Source organism: Pelophylax lessonae (assembly GCF_965119305.1).
Source record: "Pelophylax lessonae genome assembly, chromosome: 3".
Lineage (NCBI taxonomy): Eukaryota > Metazoa > Chordata > Amphibia > Anura > Ranidae > Pelophylax > Pelophylax lessonae.
This window is the reverse complement of record NC_138770.1, coordinates 569,345,265-569,365,392: the sequence shown is the minus strand read 5'-3', so window position 1 is coordinate 569,365,392 and position 20,128 is coordinate 569,345,265.

Genomic DNA, 20,128 nt, shown 5'->3' with positions numbered 1-20,128 from the left:
ACACAACCACACTGGGCCCCAATTACTATTGTTTGTACCCCTAAAAGGCTAGATGAGGAGTAGGGGGAGTATGGAACAGGCAGCACCCTCAAACCTTCAGAAGTATGAGATGAACCCCAACAACTTGGAAAGGTGGATCTCTCTCACACGTACCGACACAGACTATCCCACAATTCAATTGATCCTCAAAGGTTTTTATTGAATAGCGGAATAGGAAATATGATCAAAAAAAGTGTATGTATCTCGCACGTACACAACCACACTAGGCCCCAATTACTATTGTTTGTACCCCTAAAAGGCTAGATGAGGAGTAGGGGGGGGTATGGAACAGGCAGCACCCTCAAACCTTCAGAAGTATGAGATGAACCCCAACAACTTGGAAAGGTGGATCTCTCTCACACGTACCGACACAGACTATCCCCCAATTTAACTGATCCCCAAAGGTTTTTGATTAAATAGCGGAATAGAAAATATGATCCCAAAAAAGTGTATATATATATCACGTACACAACCACACTGGGCCCCAATTACTATTGTTTGTACCCCTAAAAGGCTAGATGAGGAGTAGGGGGAGTATGGAACAGGCAGCACCCTCAAACCTTCAGAAGTATGAGATGAACCCCAACAACTTGGAAAGGTGGATCTCTCTCACACGTACCAACACAGACTATCCCCCAATTTAACTGATCCCCAAAGGTTTTTGATTAAATAGCGGAATAGAAAATATGATCCCAAAAAAGTGTATGTATATCACACGTACACAACCACACTAGGCCCCAATTACTATTGTTTGTACCCCTAAAAGGCTAGGAGTAGGGGGAGTATGGAACAGGCAGCACCCTCAAACCTTCAGAAGTATGAGATGAACCCCAACAACTTGGAAAGGTGGATCTCTCTCACACGTACCAACACAGACTATCCCCCAATTTAACTGATCCCCAAAGGTTTTTGATTAAATAGCGGAATAGAAAATATGATCCCAAAAAAGTGTATGTATATCACACGTACACAACCACACTAGGCCCCAATTACTATTGTTTGTACCCCTAAAAGGCTAGATGAGGAGTAGGGGGAGTATGGAACAGGCAGCACCCTCAAACCTTCAGAAGTATGAGATTGTGTTCACTGTACCCCACAAAGATTGAGTTCACTGCACCCCACAATGATTGTGTTCACTGCACCCCACAAAGATTGTGTTCACTGTACCCCCCAAAGATTGTGTTCACTGCACCCCACAAAGATTCTGTTCACTGTACCCCACAAAGATTGTGTTCACTGCACCCCAAAAAGATTGTGTTCACTGCACCCCAAAAAGGATGTTGTTCACTGCACCCCAAAAAGGATGTTGTTCACTCCACCCCAAAAAGATTGTGTTCACTGCACCCCACAAAGATTGTGTTCACTGCACCCCAAAAAGATTGTGTTCACTGCACCCCAAAAATGATTTTGTTCACTGCACCCCAAAAAGATTGTGTTCACTGCACCCCAAAAAGGATGTTGTTCACTGCACCCCAAAAAGGATTTTGTTCACTGCACCCCAAAAAGATTGTGTTCACTGCACCCCACAAAGGATTTTGTTCACTGCACCCCACAAAGATTGTGTTCACTGCACACCAAAAAGGATTGTGTTCACTGCACCCCAAAAAGATTTTGTTCACTGCACCCCAAAAAGATTGTGTTCACTGCAGCCCAAAAAGATTGTGTTCACTGCAGCCCAAAAAGATTGTGTTCACTGCAGCCCAAAAAGATTGTGTTCACTGCAGCCCAAAAAGATTGTGTTCACTGCAGCTCACACACAGAAAAATGGATGTGGATCACTGACACCTGCCTATCTCCAATCCCACACCACACAGCAATATCGATTGTAGTTTGTAGAACACAGTTTCCCTAAAATTCAGCAGACTCTGTCCCTAACAGGATTGAGAAGAGATCGTAGATCAGGATTGAGTGCAGATTCACCCCACCCCCCACACAGCAATATCGATTGTAGTTTGTAGAAGACACTGACCCTATAATTCAGCAGACTCTATCCCTAAAATGCCTACAACTCGCCCTGCCTAAACACTCCGACCTGTCCCTCAATTCTATCCGGACACAAATGGTTTTTTCCTGCCTATCTTTCCCTAATCAGCAGCCAGCACGTTGATGTGTGCTCTGTCCCTGAATCTAAGCAGCATAATGACGCCGCTGCGGCTGCCTCGAACTTATAAAGACTTGGTCACATGCTTCAGACGGCCAATCACAGCTACTGAGACATTTGCAGGCATGGCTGGGATGGCTTAAGGCACACCAGTTAAACGATTGTTGATTGGCTGTTGAAAGCCCGCCATGAAAAGAGCGCCAAAGCATGCAAAACCCGGAAATAAAACGACCGAACACGGATTTTTACCCGAACATACAGTAAAGTGTCCGTGTCCGTGTTCGGGTACAAAAAATCCAATTATTCGGTACGAACACGAATAATACAGTCCGTGTTCGCTCAACACTATTTATAATATATTTTAGAATTTTATCATAGTTCATTATACTGTATTGTTGCAATCTGATGATTGTGATAAATGACTAGGAGCAAATTACAATGATTGCATTGTCATTTGCAATGTCCCATTTTCCATTGAACCATTTACATATGCAAATAATTACAAATGATGTACATAAAGAGGCTAATTGTTAGAAAAGACATTTGTAAAGTTGAAACCTGAATTGTTGCCAGGAGAAACATTTTTATTCCAATTTAAGTGTGAGTTTTGTTTTATTTAATGTTAAGTGGTTTCCATTATGCTTTAATCAATATTAAAGGATGACTGCAATTATAAATATGATAATGCAATGGATTACGAGAATGTAATGTAAATAAATCAAGGTGAAGTGATGAAGTTAGTGGCTATGGAAGTAATAATTGATTGGTCAATACCAATTACAATAAGCCTTTTCTAGATTTATATGGTGATTATGAAAATTTAATTACTTCCTGTTTTTGAACAACTTTAAAAGGATATATATGTAATGACATTTCATTTCTTTGTAGTAATGAAACTGTCTTATGCTAACTAATGAAAGCTGTGTATTGGTGGAATGTTACAATTCTGCATTGTAATGTAAATTTTTCAGTTACTAAAATATTTATAACTGCTGATGAATGTTGCCATATCTAAAATATTTTTTTATTTTTATGTTAAAGCTTAAAGTGTATAGTTAAAACAGTGTTTTTAAGTTTTGGATAGGGTAGGGAAGTCCAAACTTTTACAGTGGTCACCAAAACAAGGTGTGAGTGCAAATAATCCAATGGGGATACTTGTACAGGGGACAGCTCTCTAAACTAAATGCCCCTCTGTTTAAAATTCTCACTAGGAAATTAAGATAATGAGGCATCATACTTTGGCCGTCAAGCCAGCATTTGACCTCTTGATAGCATGTGGGGAGATCGGTTTACATAAAACTCCTGCTCATCAACCTGCATTGGGTTTGGAATGAACCCAAAAATGTTCAGTCCCAAACACATTTGTGTTAATTGTGGCACTGGATGAAAAGAGTTAATAAAATAAATGACTTTAAAAAATACAAACTAAACCCTACCCCCACCCCCACCGCAAGAGAATCATAGTACGTAGGACACACAGGTATATACCAGACCCTAGTTACAATATACATATTAGGTATGTTCAAGTTTTTTAATTTTTTTCAGAGCACCAAATAGATTAGGTAACATTTATTTGTGGATGCTATTTTACAGCTTTGCATACCTTAAATTTTCCCTGATTTCGAAAAAGCAGAAATTACAGATTTTTGTTTTTTATATATTTATTTGTGTGATACTACTTTTGTCTCTTAAAATGTTGGAAAAGTTAGAGTTTAAGTTGTGCTTGGATGCTAATAAGTATTTTAGTGTATAGACACTGTCTACCATTGTAGTAATTCTCAGTATTTGTTTTAAGTAGCTTCTTTGGCTCTAATGAGTGTCCTGACACTTGTTAGAGCTGGAAAAGATGCTTTGTGGAGTAGCAAACTGTCTCTATTTTGAAATGAAATCCAGCTGAATGTAACTAACTACTACTATCTATACCATGACCTGGATAATTGAGACTATTTTCAGATAGCTATTTTTTCAGTTTTGTTAGTTGAACATATTTTTTGTATTGCAGGCACTATTATTCACATAGTGGGGTCATATACACTATATTGTCAAACGTATTGGGACGCCTGCTTTAAATGCACATTAATTTTAATGGCGTCGTAGTCCGTAGGGTTCAATATTGAGTTGGCCCACCATTTGAAGCTTTAACAGCTTCAACTCTTCTGTGGAAGGCTGTCCACAAGGTTTAGGAGTGTGTCTATGGGAATGTTTGACCATTCTTCCAGAAGCTGATATGTGAGGTCAGGCACTGATGTTAGATAAAAAGGCCTGGCTCACAAGCTCTGCTCTAATTCATCCCAAAGGTGTTCTATCAGGTTGAGTTTAGGACTCTGTGCAGGCCAGTCAAGTTCCTCCACCCCAAGCTCATCATCCATGTCTTTATAGACCTTGCTTTGTGCACGGGTCCAAATCATTTGTTGGAGGGGGGATTATGGTGTGGGGTTGTTTTTCAGGGTTTGGGCTTAGCCCCTTTGTTCCAGTGAAGGGAACTGGTAAGGTGCCAGCATACAAAGACATTTTTCGACAATTCATGCTCCCAATGTTGTGGGAACAGTTTGGGGATGGTCCCTTCCTGTTCCATTATGTCATGTTCTCTGGAACTAAGGGACCAGGCCTAACCCCTGAAAAACAACAGACTCTGAGTTCAAAATCTTGATTTAAAAAAATCTACCATTTTAGAACATGCATAGAGAGGGGACATAAAGCAATTTTCGTGAGTGCATGCAGTAAATCTGACCATGCTCCAAGCCAGCATTCACTGGTAACCTGCATTTTGCTTTATTAATGAACCAAATACTTGGTCTAAAACATGGGTGTCCAACCTTTTGGCTTCTCTGGGCCACATTGAGTGCAGAGAAATTTTCTCGGGCCGCATATAAAATATATACTATAGTTAAGATATGTAATAAAATGCCGCTGCGCCCTTCCCGCGCCGTCGCGCCCCCCCCCCCGCACTAATTTAACACAACTAGAGGATGATCAAATGAAATGGAATCAGTATACAGAGGTTTACTTCTTCTGAGAGATAATAAAGAAACACTCTAACCACCATGACCTCTTCAGTGATTTGAAGTGGTCATGGTGGTAGGAGTCAGAAACACTGCACATGCTCGCATCCCCCCTCCCTCCCCTCCGAGGCAGCCTCTGCCTACCATTAGTTGGAAGCTGCTGTGGCCGTGCCCCCGACCCAACTTCCTTCCTCCCCAGCAAAAAAAAATTGTCAGGGGGCAGTGGGCCGCATTGCCTGCGGCTCTGGGCCGCATGCGGCCCTCGTGCCGCAGGTTGGACATGCCTGGTCTAAAAGTGTCACTTCACTAGTCTGCATCCTGTGCAGAGCGCACCCTATAAAAATAATAACAGCTGTCATAATAATAAAAGAGACTTTAGGTTGCATCAGTCCCAATCATGTTCAGTTTTCAGTTTAACCCAAAATGCCAATTATAATAAAATTGCAGGTGCAAATAGGGGTGTACCCACTACTAATTAGCTACTGCCAAATTTAGGTGATCTAATGGTGACTTGAATCATATCTAAGTTATTATGAAGAGGAGGGGGAAGGAAACATCGACTTCCAAAATTATCCTTCTCAAAGTAGTGCAAAAAATGTTGCATGGAGTGCAAACCTTCATGAGTTTATGCTAATGGAAAGTATCATGGTGGAATAGAAAACAACACTCAGATTGCACAAGACAGCAAGTATCAGTTTGCGCATATTGATTCCCTCATCTTCCAAAATATTGTACAAAGCACTTCCATCTAACGAAACTAATAAATCTGTATGCTATCCCTTTTATTTTTGCTACAAAAACTGGAAATAGTACAGATATTCAGATATTTAAGGAGTTCTAGCAATTCTTTCTGCAAGATAACTTAGTTTTTCCTCTTATGACATGAAAGTTTCCTCACCCTTTACTGATTTGTTAAACATGTCCAATTTTATCACCTGCTCTTGATTTGTCTCACCAGATTGTTTCCTTAGGGACCTATATGTAGCTCTCAGGGCATCAAGGTTGGTATAACTATTTCTCAAGTTCACTTTCTAATTTGGTGGTCACGGTTCTAGTTATCATATATCCAGGTACAGGCCTCCTGGGCTTTATCACACAATGATCTATGGAACCCCTAAATCTCTCTCACCAATTAAAAGTTTAACAGGTTTTGCAAAAATGATATCAACATGCGGCTGCAGATCATCCTTCTTCAAAATGAACCTCTCACTTTCAACATGTGAGGATCATGAAATACAGAACATTTCCTCTTTCTTTTTAACTGTCTTTATCTATATATAATGCTTCTGCTAAGATAAGACTCATATAATATTATTATATGTTTGTTTTCAGAACATGTTTAACTTTAAGTATGTGGGGAAAAAAATTACAAATGTAAATGATCTGCACAGACTGCTTCTGTACACAGAAATCTATGTGAAAAGATCACCTTAAAAATGAATTGGAGCATGGACATGTTGTCATTAAATTATTAGGAACTATTGTGTAAAAACACATGTAAACCTGTTCTGATTATGACATAGCTACAAATATGATCTATGTTACATAAACAGTAATGTTAAATATTTTCTATAACATCATTTTTATCTGACTATATGAACATCTCTTCTCATTTTTGCCATATTATCCCCTGGCCATAAATGTAAGGGGTCACTTCATCACTGATAACAAATGTAAAGGGACACTTCACCACTGACCACCAATCTCGGGGAAAAATTCACCACTGATAACTAATATAAGGAGACACTTGACCACTGACCACCAATGTAAAGGAGCAAGTCACAAATGACCACCAATGTAGGGGCACTTCAATACCAACCATCAATGTAAGGGAAACTTTCTCACTGATCAGCAATGTAAGACAGAACCTTTCCACTGAGCGCAAATGTAAGGGTCTATTTACAATGACCACTAAACTAAAGGGGGCATTTGCACTAAACACCAACATAAATGGGCTTTTATTAGGGGGTCTCGTTATTTGCACTGACCACCAGTTTAATGGGGGCATTTGCACAGGCATAATTGATAAAAGGGCTTTTAATAGGAAGTCCTGTCCATTCCACTGAGCACTGATTTTGTGGGCAAATGTTGATTGGTTACATTTGAAGGCAAGCTTTTATGAGGAGGGGGATGACTGGCAACTGGCAACCGGTGTACAGGGGACTTTTTTGAGGGGGATCCACTGACCATCAGTTTTTAAAGAGGTTGTAAACCCTTTTTTTTTTTTCTTTTTCACCCTGAAAGACAAACACATAATGAGCTAGTATGCATCGCATACTAGCTCATTATGAAATACTTACCTTAGAACGAGCCCCCGCCATGCCGCCCGCTTACCTGTATGACGGGCGACATGTCCAGTCGCCCGTCTCCTGGGATCGCGGAATCCGGCCATCTGATTGGCCGGAGCTGCGGTGACGTCACTCCTGAGCCGAAGGTCACGGCACGGAGTTCTGAAGGAACGGCACCAGCGGCCGTTCCTTCAGAGCACATGCGCCAGTGACGTCACTGGATTCATCTAAGGTAAATATCTCCTAAACTGTACATGTTTAGGAGATATTTACAGTACCTATAGGTAAGCCTTATCATAGGCTTTCCTATAGGTACAACTTGCAGAGGAGGGTTTACTTCTTCTTTAAGGAAAAGGCGGTTTCACTACAATGACTTGTTCCATATAGCATGCTATACATTTTCTATTCCACAAAACTTCATTTTGTATGTCATGCTGTATATTCCCTATTTCTCACAGCCCCATTCAACATGTTGTGCATTTCCCATGCCACAAAATGCCATTCCATATACCATTCTGTTTATTTCCTGTTCTTCAATGCCGCATAACGTATTCATAGTTACATAGTTAATCAGTTTGAAAAAAGACACAAGTCCATCTAGCTCAACCAATAAAAAAACAAAAAATAAAACACAACCATACAATCCCATATACACAATCCTATACCCACAGTTGACCCAGAAGAAGGCAAAAACCCCAGCAAAGCATGATCCAATTTGCTACAGCAGGGAAAATAAATTCTTCCTGATCACCTAGGCAATCAGATATTCCCTGGATCAACTTTACTTATAAATATTAGTATCCAGTTATATTATGTACACCTAGGAAAGAATCCAGGCCTTTTTAAAGCAATCTACTGAGCTGGCCAGAACCACCTCTGGAGGGAGTCTATTCCACATTTTCACAGCTCTTATTGTGAAGAAACCTTTCCGTATTTGGAGACAAAATCTCTTTTCCTCTAGACATAAAGAGTGCCCCCTTGTCCTCTGTGATGACCTTAAAGTGAATAACTCAACAAGTTCACTGAATGGACCCCTTATGTATTTATACATGTTTATCATATGCCCCCTTAATCTCCTCTTCTCAAGAGGGAACAAATTCAGTTCCTCCAATCTTTCCTCATAGCTGAGCTCCTCCATGCCTCCTATCGGTTGGGTTGGTCTTCTCTGCACTTTCTCCAGTTCCTCAAAATCCTTTTTGAAAACTGGTGCCCAAAAGTGAACTGCATATTCCAGATGAGGTCTTACTAATGATTTGTACAGGGGCAGAATGATATCTCTCTCTCTCTCTAGAGTCCAAGCCTCTCTTAATACAAGAAAGGACTTTGATTGCTTTGAAAACCGCAGCTTGGCATTGCATGCTATTATTAAGCTTATGATCTACCAGAACACCCAGATCCTTCTCCACTATGGATTCCCTCAGTTGTACTCCCTCTAGTATGTATGATGCATGCATATTCTTAGTCCCCAAATGCACAACTTTACATTTATCAACATTAAACCTAATTTGCCACATAGTTGCCCAATGCATTGTGCACAGTGCATTGAGGCCAGCTTGTAAGTTGGAGACATCCTGTAAGGAAGTTATTCCACTGCAAAGCTTGGTGTCATCTGCAAAGACTGAAATTGTACTTTTAACCACTTGCCTACAGGGCACTTTCACCCCCCTTCCTGCCCAGGCATATTTTCAGCTTTCAGCGCTCTCACGCTTTGAATGACAATTGCGTGGTCATGCTACACTGCACCCATGTGAAATTTTTATCATTTTTTTCACACAAATGGGCACTGATGAGGTGGCACTTATGGGCACTGATAGATGGCACTGATAGGCGGCACTGATGAGCACTGATAGGCGGCACTGATGGGCACTGAGAGGCAGCACTGCTGGGCACTGAGAGGTGGCACTGCTGGGCACTGAGAGGCGGCACTGATGGGCACTGAGAGGCGGCACTGATGGACACTGATGGGTGGCACTGATGGACACTGATGGGTGGCACTGATGAGCACTGATGGGCGGCACTGATGAGCACTGATGGGCAGCACCATCAGTGCCCACACTCAGTGCCCATAGTGCTGCTAGTCAGTGCCCATCAGTGCCTATATGAGCAAGCACTGATGGGCACTGACTGGCAGCACTATGGGCACTGATTGTGGCCACTGTGGGCACTGGTGGTGGGCAGTTATGGCATTTTATTTCCTCTTGTGTAATCAGGGCACTGGTGATCAGTGCCCTGATTACATTTCTCTGTGTCCCCTAACCGCTGATCGCCTCACCTCTTCCTCACACACAGTCTCTGTGTGAGGAAGGAGAGCTGGCAATGAGAGATGATCTCATATGTTTACATTTGAGATCATCTCTCATTGGACGTTCCAATCACGTGGCAAATGGCCGCTGTGATTGGCCATTCACCACGATCTGTGATTGGCTGTGTCCAAGGGGCACGGCCGACACAGATTTTCCCCGATGCGCGCTCACGGGAGCGCGCGGGGAGCCTGTTACTGGGAGGCCGTATAAAGACGGCCTCCCGGAAATTAGAGCCCGCGCTGTAGTCGTCTTTCGGCTATAGCGTGGGCGGGAGGTGGTTAACCCAAGACTCTTTATCATTTATAAAGATATTAAAAAGTAAGGGTTCCAACACTGAACCTTGGGGTACACCACTGATAACCTTAGACCAGAGTAAGACTCATTAACCACTACTCTCTAAATTCTATATTTTAGCCAGTTTTATATGCATTTACAAACTGATCTTTTCAAGCCTGTAGACTTTACCTTACACATTAGCCTTGTATGGGGAACTGTGTCAAGCGCTTTTTCGAAATCCAAGTATACTACGTCCACAGCCACCCCTCTGTCCAAGGTTTTACTTACCTCCTCATAAAAGAAATCAGGTTTGTTTGACAACGTACTCCATGCTGTATGTTCCCTTTTTCATTCTTTATAACATGCAGTACATTCCTTATTCACACTACCTTGTTCCGTATTCTATGCTGTACAAGCCCTATTCTGCCACACCTTTTTACGTACTCCTTGCTTTATGTTTGCTATTCCCACCACCTCATTCCTTATTCCAAGCTGTATGTTCTTTATTGAGCAACATCTCATGCCATATACCATGCTGTACATTATCTATTCCATACCACCTCACCCTATTTGTTATGCTTTACATGCCCTGTTCTACACTGCCTCATTCTGTATGATATGTTGTAATGTCCCTTTTTGCACCAACACGTTCTTTAAGCCTTTGCTTTTAATTTTATATTCCACACTTCCTCATTCTGTACACTATGCTGTAAATTCCTTTTTCTGAAATGTTTTGATTTTTGTGACATGCTATGCATCCTCTAATTGATATGGCCTCCGTCTGTACGCTATGCTTAGTACTAGTACTTAGCTCCTTATCACCACTGTATTGTCTTCAGCCCTTCATTACCTGTCATTGCAATTAGGGTCTTGTACAATAGTGCATTTTTTCTGTTGAGGGGACATTAACATTTATGCTATAGGGCCCTGTGATTTATAGTTATGTTCCTGCTTTTACCATTTCTCTGTTGCCCTTGAAATGGTGTATGCTTCCAGAGAAAAGTAGGGACTAAAGTTGCAACACTGGAACTAAGGCCATTATCACATTAATGATCCTGTTTCTAATGACATCTCACCAGTGCCAAAATCTTTAGGGAGGGCAGAAAAACAGTTTGATGCTGTTTTGCCATCAGAAATCTCCCTCTCTGGTTCAGTCAGAGAGGGAATGACACCATAAAAAGGTAAGCAGTTGGAGAAAGTAATCATCATCACCAATGGAACTAGACAGGGATGCCTGCTTTCTCCCCTCCCATTTATACTATCTCTTGAGCCATTCATCGGAAGAGTGAATACTGAGAGCTCAATTCAGGGATTTCGGGCATCAAACAGAGAATTTAAAATAGTAGCTTATGCAGAGGACTTATTATTCTTCTTGACCAACCCACATATAACAATTCCCAACTTAATGCAAACATTTGCAATTTACAGATATGTCTCACATTTAAAAATAAATTATTCCCTAAAAAAAATAACAATTTAAATTGAAAAATTGAAAAATAAAAAATACGTTTTTATTGAATATCTCCCTCTAACACAGACCTTGACAAGACCCGTGACAATTGTCACTTTAAATGGGAATCTTCACTCAAATATTTGGAGATCTGGCTGACGCCTACCCTACCATTACTATTTCATCGCAATTTCCCACCACTTCTTAAAAACATTGAACGAGACTTAAAGACATGGCACAAAAACATTTCTCATTGTTCGGGAGGGCGGCCATTGTCAAGATGATTGCCCTACCAAAGTTACTCTATCTGATCTGCACATTGCCTTATAAAATTCTCATGTCTTTTTTTAAGTCCTTACAGTCAATACAACTCCAATTTATCTGGGCGTACAAGAATCCTAGATATACATTCTCATTGTTGACTAGACCTAAAGAACTAGGGGGGATGGGACTCCCTGACTTCAGAAATTACTACTATGCCTCACACCTTGCAAGAATTATCGACTGGCATTGTCACAGCGATTTTAAAGATTAGGTTTCCCTGGAGTCGGGTGAGAGTCCAGTCCCCCTAAGGTTCTCATAAAAAAGAGGTGATATTTGTGCTTAAAGTGGAGTTCCACCCTATTTTTATACTTACCTCCATCTTCTCGCTCCGGGTCACCTGAAAAAGAAATGGATAATCGAAAATTTTTTTTTTTTTACTTACCTCGTAGCGAAGAAAAAATACTTACCTTACTTCCTTCTTCCTCCTTCCTCGGCCGCGGCCCGTCATCACTTCCTGGCTCTGCAATGATTCCTGGGAGCTGAACGTCATAGCTCCCAGGAATCATTGCGCCTGCACCGGCCCCGACGTCAGTTCCGGGTCGCGCGCGTCATCCCCTTCTAAACAGCTTCTGGGCATGCCCAGAAGCTGTAGAGGGATGACGCGCGCGACCCGGAAGTGACGTCGGGGCCGGCGCAGAGCATCGTGGGACCAAAGAAGGCGGAAGAAGACGCCGAAGGGGATCTCGCTGGCTTCAAGCTGCCCACATCTGAGATGGCAGCGCTGGACAAGACGTTTGCAAGGTAAGTATTTGTCCTAACAGGTAAGTGCAACCCGGGACAGATCAGAGGCTAGCCATTGTGGAATGTACTAGCCCTGACTGTCCCGGGGGTATTAAAAAAAAAAATCCAGGGTGGAACTCCGCTTTAAGACAGAAAATACTAAGACAAGACCTAAGGTTCTTGCCATGGATTTCATGGCCTAGTTGCCCACAGACGCTTGGATGCCATCCCCTAATTAGAACCACCTTAGCAGTCTTTCACAACCTAACCAAAAAACCTGAGCCCCCTCACCCCCTTGAGAGATAACCCTGATTTCCTGGTTTCAACAACCCGCATCTTGGGTCACCTAACTCAAAAATACCTTCTCTTGCTGGGAAATGCTTTTCAGATGGCCATATAAAAAAACTTGAAACGCTCACAGTAGACCTGAACACTCCACGCCCAAACTTCTGGACATATAGACAGATATATAGCTACATTATAAATAGCTCAAGGAAAGGTAATTTCACGAAACATCTTACTGATTTGGAGTCAGTCTGCCTTCAGGGCAATGTACTAGAAAGATCTTCTTTAGTCTCCTACTCATGACTACAAAAAGCTGCAATCTCCACTTCAGACAAGTTCAAGGCGAGTTGGCCAAAGGATCTAAATTTAGATATTACTGATAAACAATTGGAAAAGGCATGCCTTCTAGCACACATATGCTCCTTGAGCACAAAAACACAAGAGAAGGAATATAAACTACTCACCCAGTGGTACGTAACACCCAACAAAATTAACAAATGGTCCCTGAGCACCCCAGACACATGCTGGTGATATCAAATTGATAAAGGTACACTCCTCTATATCTGGTGCCATTGTCCTGCACTGTTCTTGAACTAGGCCAAGGTTAGAGACATCATTCATCAAATTACGGAAACAAAATTGAAATAAGATGCAGTGTGCTGCTTGCTTCACATCTCCAATTTTCCAATTAAAAAATACAAAAATTCCTTATCAAGGCATCTACTAAATGCAGCTAAGTCGATCATACCAACATTGTGGAAATCCAACCAAGCCCCCTCTATATAGGAGAGGGGGGTATCTCTGATCTATTAAATGGAAGAAACCTTGGCCCAAGCAACTGACAGGGTTGAACGCTTTCACAAAACTTGGACCCCCTGGTTAATTTTTTGATTCTCAGGATGCATACATTTACATTCCCTTTTCCTACATACCTCTTGAAACTGGACTTTACTTTACTATAGGTAATCTTATCCCAAGTACTAATCTACAGCTGAATCTAAAAATTATATAAACTGCTCTCTGTATACGACCTCCCTTGCAGGGAAGATGACTACAATTCGATTACCCCTAATCTTTCCTCTCAACATCCTACCCCCCCATGTAATCCTTTTTTCTTTCTCCCTTTATTTTATAATATATGCCTGACTCTTTTCCATTTAGGTTACTTAACAATATACAATCAAGATAATTTATGTTTGAGGGTCATTAAGATTCGATGAGACTAACAGGATTAAGTCCTAATGTTTCCATGTAACTGATCTAGTCATATCGAAGCCTACTTTCTTATCCCAACACCTGACTCAAAGAATGGTAACAGTGAAGATCTATATAATACCTACTAAGAGTGAATATGTTTATCCTACTGGCTCATTGACTACTTCAGCTTTACCTGTTACTATGTTTATTTTTGTCACATATTGTAGTCCCTTGTGGATCATGTAACGTCTCCGTATAACCTTTCAATAAACTATGGAAGCCAAAAAATACAAAGGTCATGGGACTTTAAATTAGACAGATCACTAGGCAAGAGTAAGTATATTTAAAAATGGTATATGTATAGTTTCAAATGTATTAAAAAGTCATGTTCCATAATCATAGGAAACACAATAAAAACTACAAAATCGAATAAAAGCAACTGAAACAGAGAGCCGACATGTAAAAGTTCATAATTCATAAAATAAATACATATTAAGATGATGCATGATTATATATACATGCAAGATTGAAAGTACGTGATTGACGTAGATGTAACAAACAAAAAACATTTTTTGGCATCCAAAGACTCCTGTCCGCTTCATCAGGAGTTTGATGCCAGGAGGTATCTATAAATATAGGTAAGTATAAGAGAAGAATATAGAAAAAAGTCAAAGCACGAAACCAGCATCTAGAAAGGGGCGCCGGACAAACGTCTCTCCCGGGGCTGTGGCAGGAATAACCATCTAGATAAAGGGGACAACAAGAGGGCAGGCCAGGTGATATAGTGTAGTCCAAAAAATAAACAAAGTGTATGGGCTCATCCAGCCCCCATTGATCAAAAAAATATGTATAAACATATGTGTATGTTCAAAGTGTAAAAAAAAGTTTTATAAAAAAAAAAAAAAAAAATGAATGATCAACAAAGTGTAAAGGTCTTATTTGAGTGATGTGTCTACCAGTTGAAAGGAGAAAAACTTCAAGATTGGTCAAAAATAAGAATAAACAAACAGAACCCCATACGACCGAATGGTGGCAGGAAGGAGGGACCAAGTGAATGAATAAGAAAAAAAGGGAACCAGAAAAAAAAAGGAATAAACATGTGCTAAAAAACAAAAAACAAAAAAGAAAAATGCAAGGATAGGAGAATATATATTCAACCTCTGAATTCTTACATATGTGATGCATAAGCTGAATGAGTGTCCCAATTGTTTTACCAGTGACAAGTTGAATAAAAAAGTAATCTCCTAATCGGCCTTAGTGCTGAAACCCCGAGATCCAGAGCGGGTACTGGCCAGCGTCATGCAGACGCCGAGTAGAATGGAGGCAGCGGGTGCTGATCCCATATATCGACACATGCGCTGGAAATGGGTACACGTCATGCACCCTCCCCCATCGGCATGAGATGGAGAAAGACCGCCCTCGCATCGCAGCACCAGATGGAGCCACGAGCGAGGCAGCCGTGCATGGCCCCGATGCGCGGTGAGACATCCCCCACCCACAACCCAAAGGACAAACCAGGACAGGGCTAGAGGAAGAGGCGCCAAGCGGCACATCGCAGCCCCAGAAAGAGACAGGTTTCCAGACACCCCCACCCTGAGTCTGGGCCCACTACTGAATGGCAGAGAAGAAAAAAATAATAATATAAACAATATATACAAAATCTGATATGTGTACATGGAAGATGCTCAAAAAAAGATCCACTATAAGCGTAAAAAATATAAGTATAATATGAAATATAGTGGTGCAAAGGATCACTGGGGACCAGGGTAAAGATTTTTTGATGAGTTTAATACAATTGTAGCAACATTATGAAAGCATCTGCAAGCAAGTGACATGTACAAAAGAACGGTGGCAGAAACTCCATTTGATAGCCAGTACAGTATTTTTTCCAAGAAAGGTTCCAACCCTATCCCTGGCCCTAAATCTGCCATTCCTCAGTTTTGCAGCCAGTTGGCATCTGATTGCTACCTTTGTATTATCAGAAATTGTAATTGTTTGGACCCTGACTTCCGCCCTGATTATTTGACACCCTTGGTAAGTTTTATCTTTGGTTACAATCTTTGCCACTCTGCTATTTGCCCTGTCTTGTCTAATTGAAGCACTGCATTCATTGTGCATCAATCAAAGTTTTCTAGACTGGCTTTCAACACTTTCCAGTTGCTGTATCTTTTGCACTGCAGCATGAGGAATAACTCTTTAAGTTCCAAGTCTGTCATTGCTATATTCTAGTCTTCTTTCAATTCTACATTTTGCTCATATTTTATATCTGTTTGGTGATATTTAACCCTTGGTACACCATACACTTTTGTATCTTCATCTATTAACAATTCAGGAAAGGGTCTATCTAGTTGTAAAACTTAGATTAACCCCAAGTTCCACTAAATGTTGGAAGTTCATCTGAAGTGGGGTCTACTATTTGTCTATACCAGCGGTCTCCAAACTGCGGATAAAGGGCCATTTGTCTACCTTTTTCTGGCCCTTGGGGCACTTTTCTTCCCACTGACACCAACAGTGGGGCATAATTCCTGTTACTGACATCAACAACAAGGCACTATTTCTCCCATTGACACCAATGATTGGACACTATTCCTTCACTGACACCAACAATGGGGCACTGCTTCACCCACTGATACCAACGTTGGGGCACTATTTCTCCCCCTAATGCCAAAGATGCACTGTTTACTCCCACCGACAGCAGGATAATTTCTACTCCCAATGACCGCAGTGTGGCCCCGCTAAAGCCTGAAGCACAGTAAACTGGTCCTTTGCTTAGAAAGTTTGGAGACCCCTGGTCTATACTATACACCCCTTTCCTTGAATTATGGCTGAATGCTAAGTTAACTTCATGCCCAAGTTTGTTTAAACTTGTCTAAGACTAACAATTCTGATTATGACCTTGCTCATTGCTGTTTTAGCCAGACACGCCCTCAACTGATACTTTGTGATTGCAGCTAGTCACTGATCCTGTCAACTCTGAGCACCTCCCAAGTACTATAGTATATTTACCTTTATTTAACTTATCCTTCTCCTTTCAGCTAAAGGGAATGAGGAAATAGAGACCCATATGAACTCAAGATGGATTTTCAGCTAGAACTTACAATGGGGCTTACTGTCTCTCCACCCCTTTGTAACAGTGGTGGGCGAATTACCACGCAAAGTACTAGCATTATAACAAGGAGTTAGTCACATGCTGCTTCATCTCCATAAAAAACAGGTATTTACATTGTTCTGGGCAGCTAAATAAAGAGGCATGGGAACAAAGGAACGGTATGTGCCACACCAAAGAATATTTAAAACCCCATTGTGTGGGATTTTGGAGGCAATCCAAACAAATTGATATAAAAACAGGTATTTTATTTAAAGATCAGTTACAAAGTGGCATTCCCCAACTGGCTGCTGTATAAATCCATATAGGGTAACAGCATAGATGTTACCACAGAAAGGGAAATATCCAACGTGTTTCAAAAAATGTAACACATTCTTCTTCAGGGATTTTTCTGCCACTTCTGCAATATATAATAATTATATTAAAGCTGCATGCTATAAAAATATATTCACCAACATTAATTTGACATATAAAGTTAAAAAAAGCTTATATAGTATATATAACTTTTTGGTTTGAGTGCTTCCATAGGCTAAAATACCTCCAAGCTGCGATTAACTCATAGTGTTGCAACAAAGGTCGCTGGAAAGTATATCCAATTCCAATGTTGGGATTGAATATACTTTCCAGCGCCCCTTGTTGCAACACTATGAGTTAATCGCAGCTTGGAGGTATTTTAGCCTATAGAAGCACTCAAACCAAAGGGTCATTAATACAGTACTTTGTAAGCGTTTTTTTCAACTTTATATGTCAAATGAATGTTGGTGAATACATTTTTATAGCACGTAACTTTAATGTAATATTATATATTGTAGAGGTGGCAGAAAAATCCATGAAGAAGAATCTGTTACATATTTTGAAACGCATTGGATTTTTCCCTTTCTGTGGTAACATCTATGCTGTTACCCTATATGGATCTATACAGCTGCCAGTTGGGGAATGCCACTTTGTAACTCACCTTATATACATTAATCTTTTCTTGATTATTTTGCCTCCTATGTCTACAAATGCGCATTCTTCTTTATCCAAATTGTCTTTTTTGTTTTTTTTTAAACAAAAATGCTTTGAATAAAATACCTGTTTTATATAAATTTGTCTGGATTTCCTCCAAAATCCCACACAATGAGGTTTAAAATATTCTTTGATGATTTATCAAGGATGAGGGCAATTACACATCTAGCCAATTGAGTCATTCTATTTTCATATATGTGCCACACATGAAAGCAAACTTTAAAGCAAACATATTTGCATTGCCCTGCATGGTCGAAGCACAAGTTTGCTTTAAACTATGATACTGCAGTTCTGTGTATACCATATAAAAAGTTATCAATTATGTACAGTATGTTTTCTGCATTTTTTTTTCAATTAAAGCAGCATTTTTTATTGAAAGGTATAAGAATAAATTTATTTTTTGCAGCAGTGTGAATTTTATGCAGCGCTAGTGACCAAAGCTTTCAACCACAGCCAAATGCTAAGATAGGATGTGTTTGACAGGAAGGCTGGAGCTTGGCCAGCTCTGATAAATATTTTTCTCCATAGCCTAAAACTAAGACATTATTACTTCTGTCAGTCTGGGTAGACAGTCTTGTACAGTACATGCTAAGGATTATTTGATATGGTTAACTGTTTCAGATGTGTCAATCTAATTTTTAAGATGATAAATGACATTCATCCTTATAATATTCACACTCTAAGTTAATCTTCATTGACTTGTCTTGATTACCTGTGTAAACTAAAATTTGAAATTAGTACACAGTAGAATGAAAAAAAAGGTACTTATATAAAAGTATAATACGCCATACACTATAATGTCAATAGTATCGTGACGCCTGCCTTTACACGCACATGAACTTTATTAGCATCCCGGTCGAAGACCGTAGGGTTTAATATTGACCCTTTGCAGCTATAACAGCTTCAATTCTTCTGGGAAGGCTGTCCACAAAATTTAGGAGTGTGTCTATGGGAATGTTTGATCATTCTTTCAGAACCGCATTTTTGAGGTCAAGCGCTGATGTTAGACAAGAAGGCCTGGCTCACAGTCTCCGCTCTAATTCACCCCAAAGGTGTTCTATCAGGTTGAGGTCAAGACTCTATGGACCTTACTTTGTGCACTGGTCCAAATCATTTGGTGGAGGGAGTATTATGGTGTAGGGTTGTTTTTTAGGGAACGGGCTTGACCCCTTAGTTCCAGTGAAGGGAACTCTTAAGGCATCAGCATACCAAGATATTTTGGACATTTACACGCTCTCAACTTTGTGGGAACAGTTTGGGATGGCCCCTTACTGTTCCAGCATGACTGCCTACCAGTGCATAAAGCAAGGTCCATAAAGACATGAAAGAATAAGTTTGGGGTGGAGGAAATTGACTGGCCTGCACAGAGTCCTGACCTCAACCTGATAGAACACCTTTGGAATTAATTAGATTAGAGATTGCAAGCCAGGCCTTCTCGTCCAACATCAGTGGCTGACCTCACAAATGCGCTTCTGGAAGTATGGTCAAATATTTCCATAGACACACTCCTAAACCTTGTGGGCAGCCTTCCCAAAAAAGTTGAAGCTGAAGAAAGTGCAAAGGGTGGGCCAACTCAATATTGAACCGTAGGGACTAGGACTTTGGATGCCATTAAAGTCCATGTGCGTGTAAAGGCACACATCCCAATACTTTTGACAAGTAGTGACTAGATAGTGTATCTGCGTGTATGTAACGTTTCCTAAGCCAGCAATGGTGTAGTAATAATTATCTGCTTGTGCCATTGCTGGCTCAACACAATATTGTTGGTGCATTCAGAGGGGAACATTGGAGTTTTTTTTTTTTCTAGTGGAGTCAGAGGGCCAGAAACAGCGAAGAGTGATGAGACCTTGCATACAATGCAAAATCAATGTAATGATGCTCCAATAAGCAAGTGCGCATCAAGGTTTCTACAGGCTGTTTGAGAGCTTAACAGAGAGCTATCCAACGCAGCCCATCCTTTCTAGCCTGAGTGGAGATGCCAGTCCACAAGTCTCGCTAGTTGACTTGTCCTGTAGTACTGATTCACATC